General features: G+C 37.9%; 1 protein-coding gene across 3 annotated transcripts in view; it reads left to right on the top strand.

The window, feature by feature from the left end:
* Positions 1-13,139, top strand: part of Scai (suppressor of cancer cell invasion) — a 152,127-nt gene that overhangs the window by 35,251 nt on the left and 103,737 nt on the right. The gene's annotated exons all lie outside the window — the stretch shown is intronic.

The raw sequence follows: 13,139 nt of genomic DNA, 5'->3' as shown, positions 1-13,139 counted from the left end.
CTTTTTTTTTTTTTTTTTTTTTTTTTTTTTTTTTTTTTTTTTTTTTTTTTTTTTTTTTGGTGGTGGTACTGGGATTGTATCCAGGACCTTTGCACTGAACTACATTGCAGATCTTTTTAATTTTTGTATTTTGATACGGGGTCTCACAAATTGCTAAGTTGCCTAGGCCTGAACTGGAGATCATCTTCTTTAGACTCCCAGAGTGATCTTCCTGCCTCAGCCTCCTAAGTGCTAATATTGCAGATGTATGCCACAATGCCCTTGGCATGATTTACGTTTTTAGATTTGTACTACCATTGTAATATACAGACACTACCATAACTTTATCAACTTGTACTTATTGGTAGTCTGTGCCAGATAATGTGATTTATAATAGAGGTCAGAAGTCATACTGTACTAATGTGAACATGGTGTAGGTGGTACACACCTGTACTTCCAACAGGCTAGGAGACTGAGGCTGGAGGATCATAAGGGTGAGTCCATCTTAGGCAAGTTACTGTCATAGCAAGACCACACACACACGCACACGCATGCACACGCGTGTGCACACACACACGGAATGAATTTAATCTAACAGTATGATCTAACCAATGGTTTATGTTGTGTGAAATAATACTAAAGTCCTCCTGACTTTGAGAAGGTGCAGTCTCAAATGGATAATTCAGAAAAGTATTTTGATTAAGGCCAATTAAACTTTCGTGTCAGTGCTAGCCGTAGCTTTTTCAAGGAAATGAGAGTGATTTTGGCTTTCTGTAGCAGACAGTATAAAGAGGGTTTTTTTCCTTCCCTGTTAATCACAATATCAGAAAACTCTTCATTTTGCAACATTTGTGAATTTTTTATTTTTCCTTTAATGTGTTGAGATCTAGCAAAGATGATCTGCTTACCAGAATTAGACAAATCTTTTGGGGAATTATGAAGTGCTCGGGTTCTAAGGTCTAGAGTGAAGAAGAAATAATAGCAGGAGTATAGCTATAACCTTTAAAGTGCCATCAACTTACAATGCATTCACAACTTTCCTCCTTTGAGATTTGGAGTTAACATTTTAAATGTAGTTACAGCCATATGACATGAATGCATTGGACATACTGGACACTCTTTTTGTCATTTTTCCAAGCATTTGAATATTGTTTTCATATAGTAAGTAGAAAAAGTGGTTAGGATGTCAGCCCCATTATGCTTTGGACTAGGATGATTTTGTTCTTTTGTCATTTCAGGAGTCCACTTGAATCCCTTTCTAGTATGTTTGGATTGTAATTTCTATTTTGGTGGTAATTCTGTTAGGGTGCCTATTGCCAACTATATGTGAAGGTATAGCTATATGGAGCATAAAATTAGATGAGCTTACTTCCTCTGGCGCACAGTCTAAATTTAGTAAGCAAGAATCTCCTTTCCTAGATGTCATTAAAAATAGAAGATACCCATCTGTCTGGAATGGGTTTAGAATTCTGCCTGCGGGCTTAGAGATGAAGTATATAACACTGACTTCCATTTACCCTAGAATTCTTAGAAAAATAATAATTTCTTTAATATAGATTCTAAGAGTGAATGGTTAACAACATTGACCTTAAATTGTCCTTTAAATGTGTGTAACCCAGGAAGACCTAGATAATTGAATTTTGAGAAGAAATTGAAAAGATAAGGGAATGTCCTTTGATTAAAAAAATAATTGACTTGGGGCTTGGGCTGGGGATGAGGCTCAGTGGCACTGTGCCTACTTCACAAGCATAAGGTCCTGAGTTCAGTCCCCAGTACCCCCGCAAAATAATTGACTGAAGTAAAATCTAGTTCCAATGCTAAATTTATAATTTACTATGTAAGAAAGTTACTTACCTCTCTGAGACTGTAACTGCATTTATATGGTTAGACTAGTAAGGCTTACTTCATAAGGATGCTAAGAAGTAAGTTAAGTGCTTTCTTTAATAGGGCTGGGGATTTAGCTCAGTAGTTCTACTTCCTGCCTCGCAAGCATTAAGTAAGGTCCTTAGTTCAATCCCGGTACCAACACAAAACAAAACTGGAGTGCTTTCTTTAGTGCCTGGCATGTAGAGGGCGTTTTTGGTGATGGTGCATAGTGAACATATTGAGATAATTAGTGCTTTCCTCTGTCTAGAATAATCTACCAGGTTTCCTTAGTGGTCTTTTCTCTCACCTCTTCCAAGGTGAGCTCACAGCTCATCTTAGCGATCAAACCTATTTTTAGTTGCAGTTTATCTCGTAGGCTTTATTTTCTTCCAGAGCAGTTATAAAATTCTAGTGGGATATATACTATATTTGCTTCTGTATTTATACTGTCTGTCTTTTCCCATTAGATGTAAATTCTATTAGGCCAAGATTATTTTATGTATGTTTTGTTCATTGTGTCACCTGCAACTCAAAATACTGCCCAACACTTAGTAGGCCTTCGGTAAATGATTGTTGAAATAATGAATAAAGATAAAGTGGAGACCGATTTAGATCTGCAAGTGAATTCTGGTGTTGACACTGTTCTGTTTTGTTGTCTTGGGTGTGTCGTATAACCTGTCTGGCCTATTTGCTCCTCTGCAAAGTGGAGTTGGCAGGACCAAGTAGGTTTGTTTGCAGGGTTATGGTAAGCTCATTCTGGCACATATTAAATAATTAATAAATGATAGCTGCTAGTTTTACTGTTTTTTCCTCATCTAAATGTGAAATCCTGGCCCTTTCTTTTTTGTTTTGTTTTTGTTTTTGTTTTTTTGAGACAGGGTCTCACTATGTAGTTGAGACTGACCTGTAACTCACTATGTAGCCCAGGCTGGTCTCGAACTCACAGTGATCCTCCTGCCTCAGCCTCCCAAGTGCTGGGATTACAGGCGTGCACCACCATGCCCAGCCTGGCCCTTTCTTATATGTTTATTATAATTATAATTGTAATGTAGCTCATGTGAATAATCAGCACAGGAGACAAAAGCTACTTTTTATAAAGCCATAGAATACATTGTTATTTGTGTTTTGAAATTAGAGCATGACAATTCTTCAAAAGATAAACATGTCTGGGTGTGGTGTAATCTCAGCATTTGGGAGGCTATGGCAGGATCACAAGTTCAGGTCCATCCTAGGCTACATAGTGAGTTCAAGGCTGACCTGGACTGCACAGTGAGACTATGTCTTAAAAAAATAAACCAAACAAAAATTAAATGTGAAATTATCATATGGTGTAGCAATTCTACTTCAGGGTATGTAACCAAATGAATTAAAAGCAGGGATCCAAAGAGATTTATAAACCAGTGTTCACAGCAGCATTATTTTTATAATAGCAAAAAGATAGAAACACCCAAATGTTCATCAGTAGATGCATGGGTACATAAAGTATGCTGTATGCCAACAACTGAGTACTATTCAGTTTTAAAAAGAAATGAAATTCAGACATAGGCAACAACATGGATAAACATTGAAGACATTGCATAGTGAAATAAGCCAGGCACAAAATGATAGATCTAATTCCACTCATATGAAGTACGTAATGTCATTAAATTCATAGAAATCAACATAATTTAATAATGGGCACAGGGCTGGGGATTTAGCTCAGTGGTGCTGCCACCTGCCTCACAAGTACAAGGACCCAAGTTCAATTCCTGGTACCCCCCCCCAAAAAAAAGTGGATACATAATTTCTTCATCTCCAAGTTTGGAATGTTCAAATCCACACAGCACTTAAATTAAGGTACCAGGGATAATTCTTATGTTTTGTTGAAGAATCATTTTTTTCTTTTGCAGTACTAGGGATAGAACTCAGGGCTTTTGCATTTGCAAGGCAAGCACTCTACCAGTGAGCTACATCCCCAGCCCTTCTTAAATTTTATGTTAAGTCTTACTAAGATGCCCAGGTGGGCTTGGAATGTGTGATCCTTCTGCCTCAGCCTCCTGAGTACTGAGGAGTACAGGTGTGTGCCACTCTGTCTGATACTGGTTTTTGTTTGAAGAGAAAGTTATTCATTTCATAACAAATTCTGAAGGAGCTATATTTTAGTTAGTTTAATGTGGGGGAATATCTGCATAAATGTTTCTTCTATTTTCCCTCATATGTGAATATGTATTCTAAAAGAATGTGGGTAGCAGAATCAGAAATAAACTTCAGGGAAATGCTGTCAATTTTTTACATTTCAGTTTAATCCCCCTATAAGTAAATTTGTTTGTGAAAAATTATCTAAAATGTTTGCATAGAAGACAATACTGAGCTGGGCATGGTGGTACATGCCTGAAATCTTAGCTCCTCGGGAGGCTGCCAGAGGAGGATCATGAGTTCAAGGCTAGCTTCAGACAAATATGAACATATTTATTTAGGAAAATAGTTTTATTTCCTTTTTTATTTATTTTTAAAATCTGTAATTGAGAAGAACTGGGAATAGGAGAGAGGTTTGGTATAGTAGATGCATTTTCTGATTAAAGGATAAAGGGCACTTATGTACAAACCTAGGAATTATCTGAGTCTACTAAAACAACAACAAACCCTACACATCTGCAGTTCTAGTCCATGTAATTGCTTTTGGCATAATAGCTATTACCTCAGAGTGAAAGTTTAATAACTAGATTGGAAACTTCCTTTGTACTGTGCAAATGGGAAAAACACCATCACTGAACTCTTCCCATAGCTGACTCCATTTCTCAGTTCACCAACAGTGTGACTGTATCTTGTTGCCATGCCTCAGTGTCGCATCCTAATTTAGAACATACAGATGATTGGACTTAAAAAATGTTTAGTTTGTAACGGTGACTTGTTGTCTTATCACTTGTAACAGTTAAAGGTTTCTGTTTATGTGTAGCAACGTAAACATTTTGTTGAAAAGCACATATTACACATCTTTACTAAGTCTCTTTTTCACTTGTAATCCAGATTTGCCATTCAAAAAAGATCACTTATTTTTTCCAGTACCAGGAATTAAACTCAAGACTTTGCACTTACCAGGCATGGAGGTCACTTTTATTGTTATATTTTTACTGGGGATCGAACTCGGGCCCTTGTGCTTGCAAGGCAGGCAGTGGAACCACTGAGCCAAATACCCAGTCCCATAAGTTTATATTCTTAATGTTGAACTATTGAAGTCTTTGTTGGTTGTTGGCTATTTAATTTTTGGAGGTTCATGAAGCTGTAATCTCTTATTCCTTGATAGGTATATTTTAAGTAGTATATCTTTCTGAAATAATCTAGAGTATATTTTGCTAATAATAAAAGGCTATTCCTTAGAAACACTATATGTACCTCCTAGTATGAATTATAACTTGGGTTCTTGTGCTTGTGGGTCAGGCAGCGGAACCACTGAGCTACATCCCCGGCCCCAGAATATCCTGATTTTTGATATAAACCTTGTTTTTATCTAAATATCTATATGTTTAAATTAATATATTAAAGATTATATCTTTAGTATAATATATTTAATATATTAGTATAATATATAATATATTTAGTATATTTCAGGCTTTTAAATTCTTTCAGGAATTTAAAGAACTAGAAGAATGGTATAATTAATTAACTTTTGCCAAAAACTGTTGCTTTTTTGGTGTTCTTAGATATAAATAGATAACAAAGAACTTTACCCTCTTTTTTATAATTTCAGCCTCTCTCCTTCAAAGGGGTATGTATGTATATGTTGGGTAATTTGGTTTTTAAAAATTTTTTGAGACAGGTGTCTCACTATGTAGTCCAGGCTGGTCTTGAACTCACTATGTAGCCCAGCCTGGCCTCGGACTCATGGCAATCCTCAACATCCTAACTGTTAGGATTATAGGCATGTGCCACCATGCCCAGCTTTTTATTTTATGTTTTGGTACAGGGGATTGAATTTAGGACCTTGCACTTACGTGGTAGGCACAGTGCCACTGAGCTAAATCCCTGGTCCCTGGCTTTTAAGCAAACAAGTTTTCTTCTTGATTTTTTTTTTTCCTGCAGTGATCAGTGATGGGGATTGAGCTCTTGTTCATGGTAGGAAAGCTCTCTGCCACTGAACTATATCCTCAGCCCTCAGAATTTTTTTTTCAAATTTAGACTTTATACGTAATTATGCATCTTGAAAAATAATTTATATAGAGAAAACCAGGAGCCCTACTTCTTGTTTCTGCCAGTTGTTGGGTGAGGGCCCACAGGAAGGACATGATATTGGGTGAGCAATTTTCCAGAGCTGATCCCTGTAGAGACTGACTGTGCCCCCAGAAAGTCCTACCTTGAAAGGGGGTCTTGGGGGCGCAGCTTTATGTCTGTCACAAATGCGTGTGTGTGCAAAAGTAGTTAATACATTTTATATGCCCATTTTATAATTTTAAAGGCTAAAATTTGCTCATTTTTTCATCAAGAATTTTTTGAGCACCTGCTGTGTACCAGGCTGTGTTTTAGACACTGGGTGGAGATAGAGAAATTTTAAAACAAAGTCCCTGTCTTCCTGGAGTTCATATATTTAGAGATGGACAAAGGAATAAGTAAATTAGTTAATAATATGTTAGATGGTGAGAATTATTTTGGAGAAAAATAGTGTAGTATAAGGGGGAGAGTGTCTGTATTCTCTGTTTAGAGACGCTTCCCTGAAATTAGCCATGAGGTGATTTGGGGGAAGAGCATTCCATCCTGAGGTAACAGTGGATACTACAATGGCCCTTCGGCAGCATTGTGTAGTGTTAGTGGTGTGTTTGAGGACGGCAAGGAGGCCATTGTGGCTGGAGTGAATGAGAAGAGTAGAATGAAGAAGAGTTGGAGATAGCCTGCAGTGTGATAGCAGTGGTCAGATCGTATGAGACCTTGTGAAGCTTTGTAAAGAGTTTGGGACCTTCTCAGAATGAGATGGAAAAAAATGTGAAGGTTTTGCGCTAAGTGATAGAATCTGACATCTTTTAGAAACATCATCTTTCCTGCCGTGTGTGGGATGAACTCTCCTGAGCAACTGAAAGAGTGGAGTGGCCCTTAGCTGGGATGAGGAAGACTTTGAATAGGTTTGTAGGAGAAATAGCTGGGATTTAGTTGGGATATGTTAAACTTGGTGTGCCAGTTGCCTATCAAAGGGAAATGTCCAGTAGGAAGTTGGAAAATGGAAGTGAATTCTCAGGGAAGAAGCCTACTGTATAGATTGTAAAAAGTTGGGAGTTGTCAATGTACAGTTGGTGTATAAAGCCATTAGAGGAAGTGTTAGCACCTTTAGAATGCATAGAAGAGGGAATGTCCTGGAGATCTGAGCTTTGGAGCACTCCAACATTTTGAAGTTGTGTTAGGAGCTGAACCCATCAGTGGAGGAGCATTTAATGAAGAGGAGAAAAAGTAGATGATAGGGGCAGTGTATACCTATAATCCTAGAACTCTGAGGTTGAGGCAGGAGGATCACAAATTCAAGGCCAGCCCGGGCAATTTAGTGTCTTAGTGACACAGTGTCTCAAACTACAAACAATTTCTTTTGTTGTTTCTGAGACAGGAACTCATTATGTAGTTCACTAGCTTGACTTTGAACTCACTGTGTAGTTCAGGCTGGCCTCAAACTTGTGGTAGTCCTCCTGCCTAAGCCTCCCAAGTGCTGGAATTATAGGTGTGTGCCACCACAGCAAAATACAAACAATTTTTAAAAGGCCGAGGATGTAGCTCTGTGTGAAGGTCCTGGGTTCAATCCCTGGTAACATCCCCCGCAAAGACAAATAGGGGTGTCTCAAGAAGGGGAAACGATCAACTGTGGCCATTATTGTTAGTAAATAACATAAGATGAAGACTGAGACTTGCTTATTGGACTTATCAGTATGGAGATTATTAGGATGGACAAGCAGTGACTCACCAGAAAGATAAGAACAAAATGGATTGATATGTATGTGAGAGAGAATGGGAAGTGAACTGGAGAGAGGCATGGAGACAAATTTTTTCAAGAGTTATGCTGTGAAGAGTAGAGAAAGAGCATAAAAACAAGTGTATAAATCAGAAAGAAGGGTTCTTCTGGTGGAAGATAACACATCCTGTTTGAATATGGATTGTAATCCTGCAGGAGAGAGAGCAGTGTCCTGGAATAGCAGTGGGGTAATGAAGGTTAATGCATACTTGGGGGCTGCTCTATAAATACAAGTTCAGTTCAGGATAATATAAGGTACAGAGTAGTATGTGTGGCTGTAAACACAAGTAGACTGGAACATACGTGTTTGGCTATGTATGGAAGATATTTGATATCATCTCTGTTGCTCAGTGAGATATAAAACATTTGCCACCAGGTGAAAAGTTGGGATGGGGGATGAGATGTTGGCTGTTTGAGGGAGAGGAGAAAGTGTGGAATGCTCTGGGAAAGTAAGAGCAAGTGGACCAGGGGAGGAGGTGGGATGCCCATTCTGAGCAGACTGTGGAAGTGAGGCCAATCAGCTTGATTGCATGTGTTTCTTCAGCCATATTTAGCTGCCCAGGTGCAGGTGGAGTAGGTAGAGGGTTGGATTTAATCAAGCAATAGATAAAACTAATTGTTCATTTTGAAAGCTGTTTTCAGGAGGTTGGTGATGTGAGTGGTATTTAGAATTTCAGCTTTTTAATTATACCTGTTTTAGAAGGCTAAATGTACTGAGTGATGGGTCATTAAAAAAAAAAAAAAAAAAAAAAGAGCATGGCATTGTTCCAGGAAAGGTTTTTGGATGAAAATTACAGGCTCTAATTCCAGCCAATTTAAGCACAACGGGAATTTTTTGGAAGATTGTCAAGCGCCTTGCTGTGCTCATGATATCTGGAGAATCTGGTTCAGAAAGCAGGCAGGAACCAAGGGAATCAAAGATTTGGAATAACTGCCAAAATCATCCTGCTCCAGGAGGCCGGGTCAGTGTGCTGTTACATTTCTGAGCCCAGTATTGGATATGTCAGAGGGAGAGTTGACTTCTGAGCCTATGTGTGCTTGCTTTCTTTCTTTGCAGTACCTGGAATCAAACTCAGGAGCTTGTGCTGTAAGGCAGGTGTGGAGCCACTGAGCTAAATCCCAGCCCTGTGCTTTCTTATTTGAGTCACCGGCTCTGTCACAGAGATCTTGTGGCCATTAAGATGGGAGTAAGGGTTTAAGAGTGGAAATGTGGAGAATCAGACAAGAGACATTAAAATAGGTGATGACTTAGGTTTAGGATGGTGACAGTGGCAAGAAAAAGGGGTGATCAGATTCATGAAATGGTCTGTGAGGTTGCTGCTAAAATTCTTTTTAAAGGAAAGCTCCTGTTTTCCTTCTTCTTCCTCCTTTTCTACTGCTTCTCCTTTTTCTGAGATCCAGACCTTACTAGAGGTTTTTATGCAATGCTATGGTGCAGTGTCACAGAACAGTGTCACATTTATGCAGTGGGTGTTTCATAAATTCCTGCAATGTTTATTATTTCTTTCTTAAAGAAAATTTCTAAGCCCCTACTGTATACAATGTTGTGCTGAAGAGGGTTGTTAGATGTAGTCTAGAATTGAGTTCATGTCAAGATAGTCAGAAATGATTTTTTTTTTCAAGATACAGCACCATAGCCAAGTTGTTTATAGGTATAAATAATTAAGAATACATGATTTAGAGCAGGAGTCTGAGGTGGGAGGATCATTTGAACCCAGGAGTTTGAGACCAACCTAGGCAACATAGTAAGACCTTGTCTTAAGAAAGAAAGGAAGGAAAAATGGACAACCCAAGGCCTCACACATGCTAGGCAAAGTGCTTTTCTACTGAGCCACATCCTCACCCCAAGGCCATCATTTTCAGATGGGACTAGTCATCAGAAATTCTATAGACAGTTTTAAAAAATACAAAATCTAGCCCTACTGAAACATAATAGCTTATAAGTAGGTACCAGACATCTGTATCTTTTTTTTTTTTTTTGGTACCAGGGATTGAACTCAGGCTCTTGTGCTTGTGAGGCAGGTGGCGGAACCACTCAGCCAAATCCCCGACCCTTAGATATCTGTATCTGTAAAAACTAAACATTGCAGGATAATCACTCAGGTTTAGGGATCATAGCTTTATCATGTTAAGACAAATTTTACTCTTTTAAAAAAAATTTTTTTTGTAGCAAATGTTGGCGGAGATGTGGGGGGAAAGGAACCCTTTTCCATTGTTGGTGGGAGTACAGACTGGTGCAACCACTGTGGAAATCAATATGCAGATACCTCAAAGAACTAGGACTAGAGGTTCCATTTGACCCAGCCATCCCTCTACTGGGTATCTTTCCAACAGAATTGAAAGAATCATACCACAGTGATATATACACACCCATGTTTATAGCAGCATAACTTGTAATAGCTAAAACCTGGAAACAGCCCATTTGCCCATCAGTTGGAGACTGGATAAAGAAGATGTGGTTTTTCTATAAAATGGAATACTACTCAGCCATAAAGAATGACAAATTAGAGTCATTCATAGGAAAATGGATGCATAATTGAGGCCATACTCTTAAGTGAAATAAATAAGTCACACATGTGTAAATACCAAATAGTTTCTCTGGTATGAAAAACTATAATTGTAAATAAGATCCTAATGGTATAATTGACAATGTGTAATAGGAAAAAAAGGGCTAAAGGTGTAGGGGAAGTGGGAAAGGTAGGGGAAAGGAATTAAGGGAAAAGAAAAAGTATGAGAAAATGGAAATAAAATTTTAGTAAATAGGGAAAAAATGAGAACCAAGACCTGTCATAAAAAGGTACAAGAGCCCAATGATGAATATAACTGTACTGTATACCTAAAATATACCAATAAACTCAAGGAGGAAAAAAAAATTTTTTAATGGTATCAGCAGTTGAACTCAGGGCCTTGCACTTGACAAGCAGGTGCTGTGCCATTGAGTGACATCCCTAGCCCAAAGACAAATTTTACTCTTTACCAAGAGAGTTCATTCTTCTTTCTTTCTTTCTTTTTTTTGTCCCGGGGATCGAACTCAGGACCTTGTGCTTGTGATGCAGGTGGTGGAGCCACTGAACTAAATCCCCAGCCCTCATTCTTCGTTCTTAACGAATGGGATCTGTTATAAGTGAATATTTTAATTTCTCACCTTAATTAAAAATATAGAAAATTTTTAAAAATAAAAATTTTGGAGCTGGAGGTATATAGCTCAGTGGTAGTGCATTTGCTTAGCAGGCAAGAGGCCCAGGATTTGGGAAAAAAGTGAAATATCTCATCTTTGAAACAGGTTTTATAAAATTGTAGTTTGGTGAAGTAGGTATATTTCATTAATTGTTTCTCTTAACCTGTGACTATTTTGTAATTATACAGCTTTCATTTTATCTGTTCTTGATATTACAAGAATGCAACCCCCTGAACTTCAGCTCGAAGCACGTTGGTATAGAAACAACTAGATCACTGCTTTTCAGATTTAATATGCATGCAGATCATCTGGAGAACTTGTTAAAAGGAGGCTTTGATTTTGTAGGTTTGGGATGGGGCTGAGATTCAGTCTGTGTTAAACTCTGGATGGTGCTGATGCTGCTGGCCTGTAGATCTCATTTTAAGGGTAAGAAATGAGGTGATGAGCATCCTCAGCACTTTCTTTCTGGGGTTACTCTGCTTTGGGGCATTTTGGGGTTGCTCAATTTGACCACAGATTGAGTGATACATTTTGAGAAGATTGGATTATATAACCTTTTCTTGTTTTCTCCCATATTCTGAAAAGGTTATATAGTACTATATATAGCTTCAGGTTTGTAGTTTAGGGCTTTTCAAATGTATTAAAAAAGAGACATGTCAGAAGCAGTATAATTTTTATTGAATCATAAAATCTGCAGTAAAATTGATTTATCTGCTTGTGATAATCTGAACTAAAAGTAGAATATTAATAATGAATTGGGGCTGGGGGTATTATAGCTCAGTGGTATAGTACTTGCCTAGCATGTGTGAGAACTGTCTCTTTGATTACCTATACTATAAGGAAAAGAAAGGGGGGTGATCATGTTGAAATTTATTATTAGATATGTTGGATATACCTAAGGTTGGAGAATTTGTTTTACAGGAGTGAGAATTATTTTGGATAAAGATAATGTATGCTAGAGCAGTGATTGTTTTCATTTGACTGATTGGTTTTTGAGATGGGGTCTCATTTTATAGTTCAGGTTGGCTTTGAACTCACTATGTAGCCCAGGCTGGCCTTGAATTCACAGTGATTTTCCTGCCTCAGTGGTAGTATTACAGGCGTGTGCCATCACACCTAGCTTATAGCAGTGATTCTTAGATGGGGGTGATTTTGCTTTTCATATTTAGTTGTCACAGTAGGTGGGGTGACAGTGGTGCTGCTGAATATGCTACATGCACAGGACAACTCTCCATAATGAAGAATTATTTGGCAGAAAAGATTAGTAGTGCCAATGTTGAGAAAAGCCCTATGGGAGAGAATTTTCACAAGTACTTGGTTATTTTACTTTTAATTTAAAATAGTACCAAACCAGGTATGGTGGCATATGCCTTATTAACTTAGCTCAGGAAACTGAGCAGGAAGATTGAAAATTTAAGGCTGATCTGGGCAACTTAGCGAGACCCTATCTCAAAATAAAATTTAAAAAGGGCTTGGGGTATGTGGCTCAGTGATAAGAGCATTTGCCTAGCCTGTAGGACACTAGGGCTCAATCCCCAGTAAGGACAAGGGGAGAAAATTACAACTAGAAAACAATCACCAATAGTCTCCCCAGTGAAACTTAACTTTTCTTAACATATACAGTAGTTACATTTGACTTTACTTTTTTGGTTTAAGAAATATCACCCCATTATTCCCATCATTTTGGGGGAAAATATCATTCCCATTATTTTTGAGAAATCAATATGTAAATATTATTTTGAGTTCAAGGTAGAAAGTTCAAAGATGAAAGAATGAAGTTCTCCAAAATCTTTTTTATTTTCAAACTCAGGACCTTGCCCTTGTGAGGCCCCTGGCCCTATCCAAAATTTTAACACCCAGAAATGTCCATTATTAACCATGTGAATATTTCCAGATATCTTTCCATGCATATACATAAAAGCATAGAGAGAAAAGACAGAGAGATACTTTCATAAATGGGACCGTATTTAAGATGTACCAGAAAACCTTTATCTTACAAAAAGTTTATACTTCCAAAAATGAAATAGATATTCCCACTTACTCATCACCTAACTTCAGCAATTATGAATTCATGGCCAGTTTTATTTCATACAACCCTTGTAGGTTCCTCGGTGCCATTAAATCAAGCTAATTGGCTGATTTCTTTCTTTCTCA

The sequence above is a fragment of the Fukomys damarensis genome, unplaced genomic scaffold (genome assembly GCF_012274545.1).
Source record: "Fukomys damarensis isolate Sample0158 unplaced genomic scaffold, DMR_v1.0_HiC HiC_scaffold_36, whole genome shotgun sequence".
Taxonomy (NCBI): Eukaryota; Metazoa; Chordata; class Mammalia; order Rodentia; family Bathyergidae; genus Fukomys; species Fukomys damarensis.
Note: the sequence above shows the minus strand (reverse complement) of the source record. Positions and strands in the feature narration are given on the sequence as shown.